The following is a 15,036-nucleotide window of genomic DNA, read 5'->3' on the forward strand; positions in this document are numbered from 1 at the left end:
AATACTCTACTCTGGTCCGCTCTGCCAATCTTTGTGTCATACTAATGAAAAATTGTGCTCAAAAAGACTGTTTTACCGAGGTCAGCTGAGATTGGATGCATGAATAAGTTAAATTGGTCCCAAATGATTCTGACCTTTGCCTGTGTGAGATGAAATCCTGCTGGATGATACCTTACTTGAACTTCAATTTAAAATACAATGAGTCGCACCTTAAAGTGAGCTTCAAGTACAGTTACAATGCACATCTCTGAATATGTTGTTAGTTCCCAGTGGGTGCAGAAACAGCAGGGTCATGACATGTGCTCAAATATCTCTACATTTAAATATATTGGATCAACTGTACTTATAGGGGTCAAAGAATAAACTTGCCTACACATAATGCCCCTGTTGGGACGAGCTAATGACCAACACTGTTTGAGATAGATACTGTGCAGCATAAGTCAGGGAGAAAATAAGAGTGGAAAGGCAAATGTTAGATTAATGTGATATGCTGAGGAATATTGTGTTTTGCATATTGAATGCACTTGATAAGGACTTTGGAGTAACAAATCATATGTCGTATCTCACTATCACTTAAAGGGTAGAAAGACACAGCACATGGTATCATTTCCATTCTAGGCTATAAGGTCACTTACTAATTATTTCAGAAGAAGAAAGTTCACTTATCTTCGTCATTAGATCTGGAAAAAATGGTTAAGACAAGGGTCAATCCATTAGCTGTGTCTGAGTGGTAGAACAATGATTCCTAATAACTCAAGTCTGACTTCTTTTCATTCTCAAGCAATCTGAGCCACAAGTGCTTTCTCACTGAAATAACATGAGTTTGAGGTTTTCAATCAACAATGAGCTGGAGCTTTTTCTCAGCTCCCACAAGGTGCCTTTGAAAATGAGACTGCATGCACCTCCTTCCGTTAACTACTGCACAACGCCTCAAACATTCGGTTTACACTTAAAGCAATTAAACAGCTTTCCCACAATCCCCCAGAGACAGTTCCGGTCTGTGCATCGACCAAAGCTAGAACTGCAGAAAGTAGTGCTGAAACCATAAATGGCCCACACCAATGGTGCTTATTACGGACATATTAGCTGTGGCGTTAATGTCGGCCGATAAGTGACAACTGGTCACCATAACAAATTATATAAATTGATCTCAGGGATCCAAATCAAGAAGTTAGTTGTTAGTTTAAGTCCCGTGTTAAAACTTACTGACACTATAAAGATTGGAAGAGTTGGTAACACAAATAACAGATGTCCAATTAAATTCACAAAAGTACAAATTCATTAGAGAATTTTTACTTGGAAAAAGAAAAACGAGAAACCTCTCAACCTCAAATGTTTTTAAATATTAGGCTCTCAGTGCTGGAGGAACTGTGGGGGAAGTACTGCAAATTATTTCTATATTTTCTTTTCATACAAATTGTTTTGAAGTCTTCAAGCGCACAACTGGTTTTGGTCACGACAAAAATTATCTATTTGTAATCTTGAGTATCACAGCACTGAAGGAAATAAAAGGATGGATGAACACCAAACCCCCACATTTAATAAAATGGAAAAATATGATGAGAAGTACTACTCATAAGTTAAGGTGATTTCATATCTTCAAAAATAATAATAATAGAAACTTTTTTATGTAGCACTTTTTAAAACAGCAGTTACACAGTTCTCCACCGTTAATAATACAAATGGATAATAACATTGTACACAGCATGAAAACATTTGCAATTTCTAAAACACTATAATTTAAGTAAATAAAAGGAATTTCAAGAAACAAACATTATAGTGTTTTTTTATATATATATATATATATATATAGTAGAGACAGTGAAGGAGGCAATTGCATAGTGCTGGAACTAAAATAGCATATTTAAGAGGGATTGGTCAGTAGATTGTAGTAATCCTGTATATATAGAATTTGCTCATGAGTTAATAAGAGGTTGTCATGGAGGGATTTAAACGTAATCAGCCCGATCTTGAAGAAGGACCCACTCATCTCCCATATGAAATGTCTGAATCCTCGCTATCCCACATTATTAAAAACTATTATAAACTGGTTAAGGGTCATAAATCTCACCCGCATGCATTAGTTCCTCGTTGTAAACTGTGGAGTTGCGGTGGCTGCTTTGACATACAGCATGCATGTATAGAACATTATAAAATGAGTCTAAATTATTGTTAATGACTATGAGATAATAAAAATAATAATGATTTTAGTTCAAATAATCCAAAATGTTTCGATTTCCATTATTCTACAGGGTGATCTTCTCTCATCACCCCCAACGCTGACTGACTGCCAGATTCCCTGGTTTGGCATCATCACACTTTGTGTGTACAATAGCAGAAAGTCTGACAGAGAACAGCGCTTAGTTGTTTTTTCCCAAATGACGAATCCGCCCTGTGAATACATTTTTCACCTAGCGATTCAAGGCGACTTCCTGCTGGGCCTAACGTACCATGGTCAACAGTCCCTGCAGTCTGTCCACCACACTTCCTCCTGAGACTGGCAAATTGCCTTCCACACATTGCAGGAGTTATCTGAGAGATAGCATCATATATTTCCTATAGTCTTTGTAAATCAGGGGTTTGGTACAAACACCAGAACAAAGTATTCCCTCCACACAGACAAACAAGGTTGAACTAAATGATTCACCAGCTTCTGGTTTGCAGGGAGTCAGGAGACTGCAGAATTAAGTCACGAGGGGAATCGCACCAAAGCAAATAGATGTGTTGTATCTTCCTGCTGTGTGACAATGATATGATTAGAACAACCTCCCAGTTTATCATTTAAATCGATTTCTGTATTGCTGATGTCTTGTTTCATAGCATAAATATTCAAGCTTTTACCAGTTAATGAAAGCTGCTTTACATATTCAAGCTGGATTTCAACTGTGTTGTTGGCTGCAAGGATAATGACTTGAACACTGCCTACAGAAACACACAAAAGACAACAATAAAGACCATATCTGAGCCAAATGTTAACACCTGTATCGTTGTCCCAAAGGAAAAAAAACGTCCAAGTTGAGATGATAATACAGCTCTTTTTTCTAGAGCTACAGTCCTGAATTATTAATTTGTTTATTATCACCTATATGTGAAATCAAATTCAACGTTAACACTAGGCTTGTAAAATAACTTTTAACGGTTGTTTTTTCTTTACACAAATTACATTGTTACGGTTTTTACGTTATGATTTCAACACAAACAATAATCTCTTTTCTTACGTTTAGGTGATTGTTTCACATTGTTAAGCAGGTGGCACTGTGTGTTTCTGCAAGCATGATATGAAGCCCATATAAAACGTTTTTCGTGAAACATGTTTGTTGTTGTAATGCAACATATCCCCTGGTTTGAAGTAATGTAAAATGGTGAATTCTGGCAGCTGGGTTTAAGTTACAAAACATTTATATGCACAAAGCATCACAATCAATGACACGTCATTTCTCTGTCAGCTGCTATGGGTTTACAAAGACCACATGAAGGCATTGCAGTCATCTAGCTTTCTAGTGAATTCATATATGCAAACATCCTGGCTTACATTGTGTTTGCCTATTATGATGTGCCACTTAGCACAATATTTACTAAATAATACTGTGCACTGTGTCTAACATGTGGACCGGCATCTTCAATTAGAAGAATGAGGACAGCAATCTCTTTGTCTCTCTTAACGTTAAAGTCCTCTTGGATGCATAAAATATTTGAGGAACAACCTGGAAGCGACAATGCCAAGTGATTCTGCATTCTATTATATTCACATTAGGAATGGAACTGCTTTCGCCCAGATGGAAATAATGGCAAAGAAAAATTTGCGTATACTTTTGTTAAAGAAAAAAGCTAAAAAGTTCTCTAAATCATGCTTATAGACTATTGATTGAGATTAATGCCTAGGCTTATGGGAATGAGCTCTAAAACAATAAGCCATTACACCGGGTAGGCCTAATTGATCATTTGAAAAATCGATAGCAATTCTTCCCCTAGGCAAGAATTAATGTCTCTGTGGTCCATAATTCATTAACTGCCTGGCGTAGTAGTTTGGTATTTTTTTCAAGACTGAAAAGTTAAAATGCAAATTGAGGAAAATCTCCTGCTGACTTGTTACATTATATCACTAACCCAGAAACGTCTATAGTGTAGACGTCTGCAAAAGTCCACATAGGGAGATCATGGAGGTGGATTGGTGAGGGAAACGATTGAACAACATGAATAATGTACGACAAAGGGCCACTGTAGGAAAAAAGAAAAAAAAAGGTGGGCAATATTCTGAGAAAAAGTAGTAGGAAAACTATAAAGTCACAGATTTGCCACTTTATTACGGTGCTAACAACCGGCATTTATGCTAGCTGACCTCCTATGAATGTACATATTTATTTTCCTAATTAATACATCACAACGTGTCACAACGCCTTGTTAAGCTCTCACTTATTCTCATAGCAACAGCAAACAAATTGCTACTTTATAAAGTTGCAGACTTTTCCGACTTTTTTTCTTCTGCTATCATTTAAAATGTAACCGTATATATAAGTATTAATCTTCTTGATTAAAATCAGCAAGAAACAGTCATTGCAAACGTTATTCAAGGTCCCTATTAATTAAAGTGTGATGATGCGTGCACAATTTCAATTGGTGTCGCAGTTTCTGGTCAACGGTCAGGTTCAAACCATTTCGGCGTGAACTTGGATGACCTCTTTGGCAGTTCCAGATTTTCATTCTCAAGGCAGCAATCAACTTTTAAATGTGGGGCTCATTCATGAGGGTGAGTGAGTGATATTACACTGTCATAAAAAAGAAAAGTGTAAGATCCTGTGTGATGATGGTTACTCGATTTCCAAAGTTCAAAGATTTGGCTGTATTTCCGATTGCTTCTGGTTCATATTTTGACTTTTATTCATTTACAAAAGGAACTGCAGAGCCGAGGATAGCCAGGCCGCAAGAAGATGGAAAGAGATGATCTACTGTCAGAGGCCTCATTTGCAGATTTCACAGACTTCTTCAGGCAGCATCTGTATATCCAGAATGTCCGCAGACTGTAGACACAGAAGACTTGAAAATCTGCAAGCAGACCAGACAGTTTAATACTCAGAAGGGTGCCAAAAACAAATGCACACTCAATATCAAAAGTGGACATAACTAGTGATCAAAGGCTGGATTTGTAAGAATATTAAATATGATTATCAAAATCCCTATTGTGCATATAGATAGATTTATGGATATCTTAGATTATATGTTATGTTATTGCTGGAGGCTGGAGGGAGTTGTTGGACTTTGAAGAAATTGCTTTTTTCTGCGTGTGGCTGTCATGTTGTGTCTGTGTGTGTTTGGACAAGTTGGCTCTGTCCTTCCCTTTCTGAGTCTTTCCGAGAGTGAGAGAGAGAGAGAGAGAGAGAGAGAGAGAGAGAGACAGCTGAGACAAACGCGAAGGCCAGAGCAGACTGAGCAGCAGAGAACAACCAGTCTCGCCAATAGTGACAACGTCACCAAACGGCCGCACGTTGCAAGAAACGTGCGGGTTCTTGATATCACGCCTGAGCAACTGACATCCAAACTGATTTGCTGGCCACGTGAAGCACTGAATTGCGAATCAACTCTCTCTCTCTCTCTCTCTCTCTCTCTCTCTCTCTCTCTCTCTCTCTCTCTCTCTCTCTCTTTTTACGAGAGGAGAACAGGCCAAGTTGACCATAACGGATGAGGGAGCAGGAGAGGAATCCAATTTTCAAAATAAGACATTTGCTCTTCATGCTTGTTTTGTGTATTATTGAAATTAACTGTTTCATATGTTCATAGATTCATTTTCAAAGATTCAAGGATAATTTAGTGTCATTATGCAACACAGTGTTGCACAATGAAATGCCCATTTGCTAAGCAAGAAAAACATTCATTGACTCTGACTAGCATCATTGATTTAAACACAGAGTGCACCCCCTCTCGTCCCATCAAAGTCCTGTCCTCCGTCCTGCAATCTGTCTGTCAGGGTGAGCTTGATCTGGGATGATTCCAGGATGGACCACATCTCTGTGCTCTGACCACAAAGATGTGCATCAACCGTCACCGACCTCCTATTGCTGGTCTAGCCTGTCTTATTTCATCCATCCTATTTACCAGACATCCAGAGCATACTGGGCAGAGGAGTAGCCTTTGGTCCAAGCTGCATTAACTCGGCTCTCCTCCCTCTCTTCCTGGAGCGGTTGACTTCTGTTGCGTTTAGTGAAGATGCTGAAGGCGATGATCTTCTCAAGGTCTGCTGATCTTAATCAAATCCCATGTATCTCTGTCAAATGCCATACGCATTCCTGTCACAACTAATTAAAACAAAAATGCCGAAGTTCAAGGGAGCTGCATCTACATGCGGCCTTCCCTTATTAGTAGGGATTTTTTTTCCCTATCAGTTGTACATTCTACATATCAAAGGATGCAGGTTTAATTAAGCTTGTCTCTCAGATATGTTTTCAGGGTCAGGCCCATGTTCTCTCAGCATCTCTGATTTATTTTCCCTTCTAAATGAGGCCCTCTGTCTTGCATGTGCTCGTTGCCCTCGTTGGCTGGGTCGATGAGGGTGAGGCATGAGAAGAGTGGTTGGTGAGTGAGCTGGTTCAGGTTAGTCAGAATATTCCAGTAAACTAATCATGCAGAGAAGGGCTAATCATGCCTTTGCCATAGTATAAAATAAAAATGCCATTCTGCATTATAATAAGAATGCACTTCTGTTTGTTCTGTTGCAAAGGTCATTTTTTATGGATACCAGACAAATGTGCAATATGTCCAGTGGGACATATTATGGACTATTGCTGTTTTGATTGCGGTTTGAGAGGACTGAGGGAATGTTGGATTAGGGAATAAAGGACTAAGGGACGTTTGTATTGAGGGAAAGTTGGGCTGAGGGACAACCTGATGGGCAGGTTGGCTGTCATCAGTGTATAAATGTGTGTGAATGGGTGAATGTTGACATGTATTGTGAAGCGCTTTGAGTGGTCTAGAAAGGCGCTGTGTAAATGCAGGTCCATTTCCCATTTACACAGGGCTGAAGGCATGTACATAGAGAAAAATACAATGGAATGGTACCTGAAGTCAGAGTTCCAACTTGTCAAATATAGCAGTTGTCTGACATACACAAATACAAACACAAAACAATTGAAGTACATTGTTAATGGTAAACCATCGACTAAAAGGCTAAGTATATTAACTTGAATTTAATTTAAATAGTGAAAGCTGATCTGCATATACATTGAATGTAGAAATATGTCACTGTGTTATTAGGTATTTGGTTATGGTGAATCATTTCTGAGTTATCTTCTCTGCACAAAAATCATTAATAAAACATAAAAAATGCAAGAATTAGGACGCTGCACTGCTGAGAGTTCAGTGTGTGTACACTTGCCAAAGAAATCAGTTTATCATGGTCAGCCATGTTTTTGGTTTACCTTTGTTGTACACCTGGAACGCAGTGCAGGTTGGAAATTTCAAGTTGTCTGGAACACATCATGACTCTTGGTCAGAACCCCATTATTCCAGAAGTCCATTTCCTTTAAATATTGATTTCTAAGTAAACACATATATGTTTAAGAAAAAGAGCAACTAAAAGGCAACACATTGTTGGGAAAATGTTAAGATGCTTCAGAATATCAAGTCAAAATCAGCAAAGGATGACCCAAATGTGGATTTGTATCTACAAAAACAGAAGGTGTATTTGAGCAAGTGCCACATGGTGTTACTTTGAGGTTTCAGTCAAGAGAAAAACCAACACTCTTTCCAACAGAGCCAGTCATTTGCTGTTCAGAGCCACTTGATAAATAGCTGGATTGACTAGAGGCCAAGGGCATGCTATCAGTTGAACAAGGGAATGTGCTCAGGAACACGACACAGGAGGTAAACATCATCTATAACGCCAACGTACACAAATATGCTTAAATCCCAAAAGCTAACCGCTGCCTGATGTGGCTGTAATGAATATATATATATATATATATATATATATATATATATAAAGCACAAGATCCCACACTTGCAGGGTTTTGCTTCCCTTGCTGGCAGGAACAGACTTAATCCCTCAAGCCTTGAATAATGTCACATAATCAGTAAAAGTCTGAGAACACATGTAAAAACTGGATGAGGTTCTCAGTTATTTTGGAGACAAAACACAGGTTCAACATGAGCACCAATATACTGAAACCTGTTATGTTGTTGATATACTCCCTAAAAAGGCAGCTGTTTGAAGTCATGGTTAAAAAAAAAAACCCAACATACTATACAATTTTACATTTAACACCATACTAAACACTCCAAGGTCCTCTTCATGGGCTCGACATGGAGCATCACGGTTGCCTCTATATGAATACTAGGACATCAATCAGAGCACATGAATTCATACATCAAAGCAGCTGTGAACGCACATGCACACCTCTCTGGCTATGATGCCATCAGGACTCTTTACAGATGAAACAGATGCAGAAGGGCCCACACTCGACAGTGTATCAGTCTTCCCTTCTCACCCTTCTTCCATTTATCTCTCTGTTGAGGAAGTCATCAGTCACCATGGAGCTTTCACTCAGCCAAATCCGGTTGCAAGTTATTTATTGTATGGAGACGACATGAAACTCTCACCATGTGTGCATCCCTTCAATTCAGCCATAACAGGAAACCTAATTACCTTTCCCTTATTTTCTGTCATGTGGGATCTGCTCCAGCCCCCCTGCAATCCTGAATACAGGATAAGCGGTAGACGATGGATGGATGGATATTCATTTATTAGGGCTGTCGAACGATTTAACATTTTAATCAGATTCATTTTCTTTGTATGATATTAGCTGTGTCCCAATTCAGGGTCTGCAGCCTTCGGAGGCTGCATTTGAAGGCCGCTTACGTCACAGAGCTGCGCGAAGGCTGTCCCAATTCGTCTAAATTCGAAGGCTCCTCCAAATGCGGCCGACAAATGTGTCCTCCTTTCCCCCGTATTCGGAGGATGCACCGCTACTATCCTTCGCGGCCTCCCATATCCCAAGATGCTTTGCGCGCCGCTGTTCAACCAACAATGGCGGCGAAAGACGGTAGCAGCACCGGCACCGGCAGCCGGTAAGTAACGGGTTTTTGCTTAACGTCGGACGTTCAAGGGGCCTTAAATCACATTTGAGTGTTAAAATGCGTGAAGTTAATAATGCTAATACGTGTAGCCACCGGAGTGTAGGGCCAGCTACGTGATGTAGCTTAAGGCTGTTGATACGAGCTCAGTTAACGTTAGCCTTTAAACGTAACGTAAGCCTAAAACCCTTCACGTTTAAATGTTACAAGCTCCGATGGTAACTTATATCTTATTGTAACCGTGGAGCTGTTCAGTTAATTTGTTCTCGTTGTAAGTCGTGTAGGCTACAGTCCGCTCCTCTCGCAGCTGAACATATAACGTTAACGATGGGTGGTGAGCCCCGCTGTATTTCTAGGCTGTAAAACTGTAAACGTTTGGATTGAATACAGAGCTGACCGTAGGATCATTATTACTGTTAATATCGTTATTATATCGTACAATCATTTTGCATGTTGACATAACAGGAAATGTGCTTTACATGTCGTTTTGTTGTAGAGAGCAAGGAGCAGACTGAGGATTTGATCAAACTCCGGGTCCGGGATGAGAACGACCACCTGTTGAGGCCAAGAACACAGGGCCACCGACAGCAGCAAGAACGAGGAAAACAGATGACTTGCTGGATTTGATCAGGGAGGACATGAAGTTACAGAGGGAGAGCGGAAAGGAGAGGATGGAGAGACTTTTTAGTTTATTGGAGAGTTCTGTGTTGATTTGTAATTTAAATAGTTAATTAAAAATATTGTATTGTTCCATTTTCTTTTCCAAATATTGTATATAGGTAAATTAAAATCTTATAACCTTGTAACATTATCTGTTCCATTTCTTATTTACAACTAAAGTCAACTTTTGAACTGCTTTTCAGTGACAAGAAAATAATTTATTTTTTGTGTAATTAACAAATATTTACAAAGTTACAATAACTATTGACAAGTGGGTGTTCTTAACATGTAGAACTATTTACAAAAGATCAGCAGAAATAACTATTTACAGAGAACATACAGTATATACAGTATTGACTGAGCAGGAGTCCCTGGTGGTGCTGCTGGACTGGATGGGATGCTAAGGACCCTGGACTCTTCTGGCTCTGTGTGGGACATCATCTGGGAGGTGGGGGGTGTGGGATGCATGTCTCCACTGTCCACCACATCGTCCATCATCGGGGTTTGCAGGGCTGATGCAATCGACGGATGCCATGTCACTAAAATGTTTAAAAGAGAGGCAAGAATAAAATATTGAATTAAGTCGGGGTTATTTGCAGGGTTCGTACACATTTTACTATTCAATTCAATCACTTTATAAGCCAAGGATTTAGACTTAAATTCAAGCACTTTTCAGACCTTGAAAAACAGCATTAAAATTACAGCATTTTCAAAGATTTTACATTTTAAGCACCTGTACGAACCCTGTATTAAGTCTTATGGTTAAATGACATTATCCATGTCAATCTATACTTAATATGGCTTGTCACTTAGCAGTATCATTTATTAACGGGTATATTAATTACCACGTACTACGCTAGCTATGTATGAACATTAATATGGGTTAAAATAACAGCTTTAACGTTACCTCCCCACGGCTCTCTCCCAGCCGGAGATAAACAAGCCGCTTTCCATCATGTTCGTCTGTCGTATTTTTGTTTTGACCGGTGTTTTTCCCGGGCTTGGCCGGCAGAAGTGATGACGTCGCGACGCAATCAGGAAATGCTTCGTAGGTTAGACCGTCCCATTTACCGACGGTTGACCCAGCCTTCGGAGGAGTCTCCGGAGGAGTCTCCGAAGGTGTTGCCTCCGTAGACCGCGAAGGCTGGGTCCTCCGAAGGCTGCAGACCCTGAATTGGGACACAGCTACTGTTGTTGGAATGAGAAGATAAACAGCAGATGGTGTGTATGCACAAGAATTTGAAACCTCGACAAATGGGGATGCACCGATACAACTTTTTATGAGACTGACTACAAATAGTTAAATTTAGGCACTTAAGTTGAAAGAAATATTAAAGATAAAAAAGCCAAGAGAATCAGAGGAGCCGCTTGGCACTTAAAGGAGAATCGTGCTGGTCAACCTTAAAGGTCAGCCCACCTCAAGTGTTCCTGAGCTGGAGTAGCTAGTTGTTGCTTGCTTGGAGAAATCACTCCTCTCGTGAGACTTCTCCGACGTTAAGCGTCTTGCATCATTTCCTGTTTCTCCGTGATACTCACTGCAGGCTGTGTTTTTCTCTGTAGCCTAACTGTTAATTTAACGTATTTTCCCTGTTCAACGGCTACCTACCGCTAAATTTAACCTTAAACACACGCTATCCCTGCTTCAACAGACACATCACTCTTTTTCTGAGTTGCCTTCTCGCTAATTAGCAGCTGTTTATATGCTATCTCTGTTAGCTACTTTAGAGCAACAGCTAGCCTAGCAGCTACGGTGGCTTCTCTCTTTCCCTCTCCTCCTTCTGTTCTCTCCTGCCCGGTGTGTCTAATGTTCAGCTAATTCTACGCCTCCTTTACTGATAATGATAGCTGTAAAGAATGTACTTCACTTTTTGCTTTGGAGGCAAGTATAAAGGATTTAGAAGCGCGGCTCCGCACCAACAATCCTCTGTCGGCGTGAATGTCTGAAGGAGGCATAGTTCTAAACCGAAGCCAGCGGTAAACCAAGTTCACCTGTCCCATCGATTTTCCCCACTCGACACACCTGGTTAGATGCCAAATCTGGTAATTGGCAGTTCCATTGTGAGACTAGTGGCACCAGCGACTTTAGTCAAATGTGTCCCAGGGGCCGGGGTGGGTGACATTGAAGCTCAATTGAAACTGCTGGGTAAGGATAAACGTAAATACAGTAAGATTGTTTTTCACGTCGGCATTAAGCACACCCGATTACACCAATCAGAGGTCACTTTAATTAATGTTGGCTCGGTGTGGGAATATGCAAAAACAATGCCAGACTCACTCACTCATATCACCCGCATCCTTTAACTGATCCGGGTGATTTTCACAGTATTAAAAACTAGATTTTCTTTGTTTCTAATCATGCACACAAGTTATCATTAGAGGCCTTGGACTGAGTCATTACACTTTGTGCAGAATAATGTAAATTTCCCATTTATTGGGATGCTGCGCAGGCAATAATTGTTTTAGGTGAATAGCATTACAACATCTTGGCATATACAACAAAAGGCATTGTTTCAATTTAAAAATCGATTCAATTTATGTTTTGTATCCTTTTTTTAGCCTCAAGTTTTTGTTAAAGGCACAGGCTTTTATTTTTTTTTCAGGCTGTAACTTGCTGCCAAGCAACAAGACTGCAGAGCTGTTTACATCCCCAAAGTCCAAGAAGGGAAAATGTACAGCAATGCATGTTAAGACAGATTGTTTATAAACGATGTAACATAACAAGCAACATTTGACTTTAACAAAATCAACTTTTTCATACCAATTCTAATTTATATTCAAAAAGGCAGAATTGCACTGACCGGATGAGGCTTCTTTTCAAATAAGTTTTTGAGGACCTCGCCAGATACATAGAGGAAATCAAGCAAATCGTCATCCCAGAGGACATGAGTTTGAGAGACCCTCAAAAAAAGGGTCATCGCCAGACATGTGTCATGTTTCAGTCAAGGGGCCAGCCAGCAGGGTCAAGAGACTCCTGGCGTATCCATAACAACATACACTGGGATACGACCCTGATTTGTCTTCCAAGTTGTCAGCATCACCAATTTACCGATCTGTGGTGTCAATGTAGCTGTGAGGAGAGACGTCACCATTTCAGAAAATAATCATTGTCTGGCATTCTGCTGATTCCAGTGACGGAAATTTATTTAAAAACATTTTTTTTTTTTTTTTTTTTAAACGAAGGGAATGTATTTTTTAATAGACTTTCCTGTATTCTCATGCATTTTAACATTGTTTGCCACTTTTATCTGGCTAAAACATTAGAAAGAATTATGGGTACAGATTGTAAAATGATGGTTGGCCCCTGTCAGATCACACATTTGAAAATATTATAAAGCTAAAAGTACATAAATTGATTCCATGACTAATTTGCGGGGTTCAACAACTTTCTGTTGATGTTATGAAATCAATGATTTACGTGGAGAGGACTGTAGTCAAGAGTACACATTCTCCAATAAACTAGATCCCCGTTGTGGATTATTCCTACCGTATTATATTATTTTATTTTGATAATATTAAGTTATAACAACGTGACCTGAGCTTCTATTTAGAGCTCATTTTCTCAGTGACAGAAATCAACATCATGATAATTAACTACATTAGGACTAGTCATGCTTTTATCAGTCTGTCACGGCCCTTGGCTGTTATGCCCTGCCCCGGTCTCTGTCACCCTGTTCTGATATGCAGATGAAGTGTACCAGCCCTTGCTCCTGATTGGTGCCTCTGGTTCCTTCCTGGTCCTCCTCTACCTATTCACCTGCCTGCCTCGGTCTGCCTTCTCTCCTGCGCTGTGATTGGGTCGCCCTGCTCCAGTTCACCTGCCCAATCCTGCCTCAGCTCGTTGTCATCACACCTGTTAAAAAGCAGCAGCAGAGAGTTACTCGATGCCACTGTGATTTGATGTGAGCAGTTGACCCCTTTGTCTCCCTGTTAGTTGCTGCCTCGAGTATTTGTTCTGAGGGTTGACTGTCTTTAGTTACTGTTTGTTAGCCCTTTTGGCTAGGCCTGCGTGCCGGACGCGTTATTCTTTTTGTTTTGTGTGTGTGACACACGTTGACGGCCCTGAGCCTATATTTAATTTAATTTAATTTAATTGCGGTGAAACACTATTTTTCCTACATCGGACTTAGAGGCGCTATTCCAGTTCTGTATTTCAGTTTTGCTTTTTTGTATTTTTATCTGGGAATAGCCTCCTCCTCCCTTAGTTTATCGTGTTTGAGTCGTGTTTATATTTGCCTTCCTTATTCATAAAACAATCATATTTTTGCCTAACCAATTCCATCTGGTTCTTTATGTTATTTCCCTTTCCCCAACGAGCTGAGGTCGTAACACTGTCAAAACAGGGAACCCTGTTACACGGGACTCAGGTTTTACACTGAAATTATTTTAAAAAGTACCTTTTCTGAAGCCCATGAGCTCATTAAACATAGTAAACAACATAAATTCAATCTCTAGTTTCAAATCTTCAATCCAGCATGATGTTCATTTTGTAAATGATGGTCCGTTTAGAGTCAAATAGACCATAAAGCAGGGGAGGATTCAGGTTGCAACAGTTGCAGCGGCCGAAATGTCAAACTTCAGGTTTCAAAACTGATCACCAACCAATGGATGACATTGACTACATACACTTCAGTCTATGGGTGTAACGCATTTAAGCAGCTTGCTTCTCAGCCTGGATGATCAGTCATGCGTATACCTTATGTAGAAAAAGTCAAATCAAATTTTAGAAAATGGAAAATCCATTCAGGAAGCAACAAAGACATTCTAAGATAATAATGTATTACACAGTGGAAAGGCACATTAACAGACAAATTGTAGGACACACAACCTTCAGTTCTCTTCGATCTACCAAATGAGTGGCACTGCAAGGTCATCTAAAATAATGTTTCAAACAGAGATAAAAGATGATGCATGTTATGTCCTGAGTGGAGGTTTTTCACTTAATTTGGCATTTGTGCCCATTTCCCACAGGCACACATATTAACAGAAATATATAGAAATACATTTTAGACTTGTGATTACAAGACTAAATCCACTGTTTTGTCACATAATAAGCAGGTAATGATGTCCTGCTGTAATCTTTGTGGCTAAACTCTGGTGTATATATATACACCATCAAACTACTACTGGACAACACAACAGCTACAAGGCAGAGGTCAAACCCTTTCCAACTATTCTACTAATGCAAATGAGTTTGGGTCTTTGAAAAGCATCTGACACATCAAACTGACACATTCTCCGGCTCATGAAGATCTGCATATAACGATGTACCTGATCCAGCATGAGCTGTTACACCACCGGCATGGACTCATTTAA

The 15,036-nt window shown here is 39.8% G+C and overlaps 1 long non-coding RNA gene across 1 annotated transcript; it reads left to right on the forward strand.

Moving 5' to 3' along the window:
- Positions 1–8,793: 8,793 nt before the first annotated feature.
- Positions 8,794–9,803, forward strand: LOC311026149. Its single transcript, XR_014598450.1, has 2 exons — positions 8,794–9,057; positions 9,560–9,803. It is a non-coding gene; the product is annotated as an uncharacterized lncRNA (long non-coding RNA).
- Positions 9,804–15,036: the final 5,233 nt, after the last annotated feature.

Source organism: Eutrigla gurnardus (assembly GCF_963514095.1).
Source record: "Eutrigla gurnardus genome assembly, chromosome: 15".
In the NCBI taxonomy this organism is placed as follows: Eukaryota; Metazoa; Chordata; class Actinopteri; order Perciformes; family Triglidae; genus Eutrigla; species Eutrigla gurnardus.